The following is a 6,191-nucleotide window of genomic DNA, read 5'->3' on the forward strand; positions in this document are numbered from 1 at the left end:
GCTACACGGTTTGGTTTTCAAAATTAAATGCATGTTAATGGACACTCAAGTTACTTTAATGGGATAATTTAATCATCAACAAACTGATTGAAAGAATTCTGCTTTCTCCAGCACTTTCCCAGCTTAGTATTCTCTTGTCTTCTATTATGTTGTTAGGTAGAAGTGATTATTCTATTCATCAAGCATTCAATTTCTGGATTTTACTAAATGTTTAGAATTTAAAGAAAGACTTGTGCAAGATTGTGCTTGTGTCAATAGGATAGTACTGTGCATTTTCCTACTTCCTGTACTGCATTTTCCTACTCCCTGTATTAATCATAATCCAAATCTACAAGGTGATTCGCAACCTATTGACCAACTGAAGTAAAGATTCCAATGACTTATTGTTCCCATAAGTTCTTGTATTACATCATGTCATGAAAGAAAGTATTCTGCATCTGTTTTATACAAATCAAAATGCTATAATTGGCAAAACAAATATTCATGTTTGCATGTTTTTTGCCACTTGTCATAATTATGAAGGCTTTATGAGATGATTTCTAAAATTTGGTACATGTTTTAGCTCCAGAAAAGCACAATGTGCCTCAGTTCCACACAGAAACCTTGTGCTTTGGGCTCAGACAGGACGATAATCTTGTTAGGTTTTCATTAAGTAACAATGAGCATCAGTTACTTTACTCATTTGTCTTTCGTTTTGTGGGCATTAATGGGAAATGAGGAAATAGAAGAGGATTTGAACAAGTATTTTGATTTCATCTTCACAGTAAAAACACAAAATGCTATTCAAGAGTAGTAGAGATTTAGAGGGAAATTAAATCATTCATTATCATCAGATAAAAAGTAATGGGTTAACTGTTGGATATTAAGCTGCCACATCCCTTGGATCTGACGACCTACATTTTAGGCTCTTAAAAGAAGTGACTGCTGATGTGGTGGATGCATTAGTAATCTTGCAAAATTCTCTGAAAAGGTCCTCACAGATTAGAAAATTGCAAATCTATCGTCTCTATGAGAGGTCATTTAGCCCAATGTCTGTCATTGAGACATACTAGAATTCCAAAGTAACATTGTAGCAGCAGAACATTTCAAAAATTAGAAACAGTCAATACGGCTTTATGAAAGGGAGTCATATTTGACAGATTGATTTGAATTCTTGTAGCGCTGGCACCTCAACTGTTCAATCTATGTTAATAATTTGAATGAAAGAACCAACTTTATTGTACCCATAGTTTCTGATAATGCGAGAAAAGGTCTGAACGTTAGAAGGGTCACAGAGTCTGCAAAGGAACAAAAATAGGTTAAGTGAGTGTGCAAGCTGAAGTGTAATGTGGGAAAGTGAAAGATGGCCTATTTTGCTTGGAAGAACAGTAAAGAAGAACATTATTTATAGAGACTATGGAGTCCTGCGTCATAGAGAGATCTGGGTTGTCTTGTATGCTAATCACAAAAAGTCAGCATGCAGATATAGCAAGTAAGTAGTGTATTAGGACGAATTTCTCTTAGAGAGTTGTTAAAGTTTAGAATTCTCTCCTTCTGTGAGCAATGGAGACTTGAAAATTGAATATATTTTCAAGGCTGAGAGATTTTTTTTGAATGGCAAGGGGGTCAATCAGCCTGACATGGTCATACTCAGAGAATCATATGATGCACAAAACATCCCAGACAACACCATCACCATCCGTCCTGACCTGGTAGACAGTAAAAAGGGAACTACTGCAAGAGTCAGAGTCATAGAGATGTCCAGCATGGAAACGGACCCTTCGGTCCAACTCGTCCATACCAATTGGATATACTAACCTAATCTAGTCCCATTTGCCAGCACTTGGCCTATATCCCTCTCAACCCTTCCTACTTATATACCCATCCAGTTGCCTTTTAAATGTTGTAATTGTACCAGCCTCCACCACTTCCTCTGGCAGCTCACTCCATACACGCACCACCCACTGCGTGAACAACTTTCCCCTTAAGTCCCTTTTAATCTTTCCCCTCTCACCCTGAACTTATGCCCTTTAATTCTGAACTCCCCATCCCAAGGGAAAAGGCCTTGTCTGTTTATCCGACCCATGCCCCTCATGATTTTATAAACCTCTAAGGTCACCCCTCAGCTTCCAATGTTACTGAGAAAATAGGCCCAGCCTATTCAGCTCTCCCTGTAGCTCAAATCCTCCAATCCTGGCAACATTCTTGTAAATTTTTTCTGAACCCCTTCAAGTTTCACAACATCGTTCTGATAGGAAGGAGACCAGAATTGCACGCAATATTCTAAAAGTGGCCAACTAATGTCCTGTACAACTGCAACATGCCCTCTCAACTCCTTTCCTGTTCAAAAAAGGAAAGCATACCAAATGCCTTCATTAGCTTATCTACCTGTGACTCTACTTTCAAGGAACAATGAACCTGCACTCCAAGGTCTCTCCGTTCAGCAACACTCCCCAGGACCTTACCATTAAATGTATAAGTCCTGTTCTGATTTGCCTTTCCAAAATGCAGCATCTCACATTTATCTAAATTAAACTCCATCTGCTGGACCCCATGAAGCCTCATGGCATTATGACAAACTTGGGCAAGGAAACTTGCTGCTAGTCACCAATTATACTACTCACTGGAAGGGTGGGTGCAACAAACAGCCAAATCCTCAATAATGGGGGAGCCCAGCATGTCAGTGCAAAAGATGAGTTTGAAGCATTCGCAACAATCTTCAGCCAGAAGTGCCAGGTGGATGATCCATCTTGGCCTCCTCCAAAGATCCCCAGCATCACAGATCCCAGTCTTGATTTACGTGATATCAAGAAATGCTTGGAGGCAGTGGATACTGCAAAGGTTATGGGCTCTGACAACATTCTAGCAATAGTGCTGAAATCTTATACTCTAGAACGTACCGCACCACAAGGCAACTTGTTCCACTTCAGCTACAATACTGGCATTCACATGACAATGTGGAAAGATGCACAGATATGTCCTGTACACAAAAAACAAGACAAATCAATCCAACCAATTATCACCCCACTAATCTACTCTAGAGCATCAGTAAAGTGGTGGAAGATGTCATCAACAGTGCTATCAAGCAGCACTCACTCAGCAATAACCTGCTCAGAGATGTTTAGTTTGGGCTCTGCCAGGGCCACTCAGCTTCTGACCTCGTTACACCCTTGGTTCAAGTATAGACAAGAGCTGAGTTCTGGAGGTGAGGGAAGAGTGACAGCCCTTGACACCAAGGCTGCACTGATTAAGCATGGCATCAAGGGGCCCTAGCAAAACCAGAGTCAATGGGAATTGGGGGCAAACTCTCCACTGTTGGAGTCATCCCTGACACAAAAAATTGTTGTGGTTATTGAAGGGCATCTCTCCAGGGTTCCTCAAAGTACAGTCCTCGGCACAACCGTCTTCAAATTATTCATCAATGAATGCAGATATTCAGATCCATCTCCTCTCCCATCTGGCTGTCATTATAATTCAGTGTATTTGATATTTAAAAACATTAAGACAAATGACTAGGTATTCCATAAGCTTGACACAATCACCATGGGCAGTGGTTAGCAGAGTCCCGGGTTCAATTCCCGCCTCAGGCGACTCTCTGTGTGGAGTTTGCACATTCTCCCCGTGTCTGCGTGGGTTTCTTCTGGGTGCTCCGGTTTCCTCCCACAATCCAAAAATGTGCAGGTTAGGTGAATTGGCCATTCTAAATTGCCCGTAGTGTTAGATGAAGGGGTAAATGTAGGGGAATGGATCTGGGTGGGTTGCGCTTCGGTGGGTCGGTGTGGACTTGTTGGGCCGAAGGGCTTGTTTCCACACTGTAAGTAATCTAATCTAAGTAATCTAAATAGTGTATATGCCCAAAGTTAGGAGATCCTAGGATACAAGGAACTCCCTCGATTTTTTTAATCCTTCTTATTATGTTAGATTTTTTTTAATTCTAAATTATGTACAGTATAGAGTGATATTTTATGAATACTGTATTACAATAATTGCAGTATCGCAATGACTTACTGCTACATGTGACCATGTAAAATTAGTATGTGTAGCTGTGATGTGCCACACTTATTTTACATGCTCATTTAAGTACCTGATTCACATCTACAATAGCTTGTTACAGATCACCTTTACCTCATAAACACTTCACTCTCATGACAACCCCAACTCAGCTTTGTAGCTTTAGATAACAAATGACATCCACTAATGCTCTTTTCATTGAAGGAGGAGCAATGTAGCAGCCTCTGACGGCTCAAGTAAAATAAAATGATTAAAATGTAACCACTAACAACAATCATAAAGCAAGTAATTAGATTAGATTAGATTACAGTGTGGAAACAGGCCCTTCGGCCCAACAAGTCCACACCGACCCGCCGAAGCGAAACCCACTCATACATTTACCCCTTACCTAACACTACGGGCAATTTACCATGGCCAATTCACCTGACCCTGCACATCTTTGGACTGTGGGAGGAAACCGGAGCACCCGGAGGAAACCCACGTAGACACGGGGAGAACGTGCAAACTCCACACAGTCAGTCGCCTGAGGCGGGAATTGAACCCGGGTCTCTGGCGCTGTGAGGCAGCAGTGCTAACCACTGTGCCACCGTGCCACCAATATATAGGCAAAGCAACCAAAATAAACGGGGCACAGAAATCTGCCAAAAAGCAAGGTTTGCTGGGAACACTTCAGTCCAAGACATACCAACACAGAGATAATTCTGTCTGGAGACAAGCCCTCCTGTACTTGTGAGGGATACGTTCCAAAACGTACCGCGGAAGCATGAAACCACAGATCGTAGGAAACCCATTCATTTAAATGGGAAATTTACCTTCCCGGCAGCCCCTGGTTTTGGAATTTTCCCTGTAATATGTTTGGGCTGTGGTAAATTGCGGGTAACTGAAACCGCAATAACAGGACCCGCGGATACGGGAGTTGCCCTGTACAACCGCTATTTCAGTCACCTACAGTCAGATCCCACCACCAAGGATATATTTCCCTCCATGACTCCCTTGTTAAGTCCATTCCTCCCACTAACCCACCCTCCGCACCCAGCACTTTCCCTTGCCACTCCAGGAGGTAGTAAAGCCTGCACCCATACCTCCATCCAAGTCCCCAAAAGTTCTTTCCATATCCAGCAGAGATTTTCCTGTACATCCAAACGTAGAGGGTCATTCACATGTGGAATGAACATTCTGAGAAAGTGATGGATGCGGACACAATTACGTTTACAAGACATTTGGAAAGATACTTGTATAGAAAAGATTTGGAGGGATTCAGGACAGGGGCAGGTAGGTGAGACTAGTTTAATTTGGGTGGCACAGTGGCTCAGTGGATACCACTGCTGCCTCACAGCGCCAGACACTTGGGTTCAATTCCCTCCTCAGGAGACTGTCTGTGTGGAGTTTATACATCCTCCCTGACTGTGTGGTTTTCTCTGAGTGTTTCAGTTTCTTTCCACAATCCAAACAGGCAGGTCAGGTGAATTAGTCATAGAGATGTACAGCACGGAAACAGACACTCTGGTCCAACTGGCCCATGTCGACCAGATATCACAACCCAATCTCGTCCCAACTGCCAGCATCTGGCCTATATCCCTCCAAAACCTACTTATTCAAATACGCATCCAGATGCCTTTTAAATGTTGCGATTGCACTAGCCTCCACCACTTCCTCTGGCACTTTCCATACACATATCACCCTCTGTGTGAAAAAGCTGCCCCTTAAGGCCTTTTTTATATTTTTCCCCTCTCACCCTAAGCCTATGCCCTCTAGTTCTGCAGTCCCCCACCCCAGGGAAAATACCCTGTCTATTTATCTTATCTATGCCCCTCATAATTTTGAAAACCTCTATAAGGTCACCCCTCAGCCACCGATGCTCCAGGGAAAACAGCCCTAGCCTATTCAACCTCTCCTTATAGCTCAAATCCTCCAACCCTCCAACCCAGGATGCAGAGATGGGCTGAGAGGTGGCAGATGGAGTTCAACTTGGATAAATGCGAGGTGATGCATTTTGGAAGGTCGAATTTGAAAGCTGAGTACAGGATTAAGGATAGGATTTTTGGCAGTGTGGAGGAACAGAGGGATCTTGGTGTGCAGGTACATAGATCCCTTAAAATGGCCACCCAAGTGGACAGGGTTGCTAAGAAAGCATATGGTATTTTGGCTTTCATTAACAAGGGGATTGAGTTTAAGAGTCGTGAGATCTTGTTGCAGCTCTA

This window comes from Chiloscyllium plagiosum, unplaced genomic scaffold (genome assembly GCF_037043375.1).
Source record: "Chiloscyllium plagiosum isolate Xiang-an unplaced genomic scaffold, Cpla_swu_hap1 HiC_scaffold_5, whole genome shotgun sequence".
Taxonomy (NCBI): Eukaryota; Metazoa; Chordata; class Chondrichthyes; order Orectolobiformes; family Hemiscylliidae; genus Chiloscyllium; species Chiloscyllium plagiosum.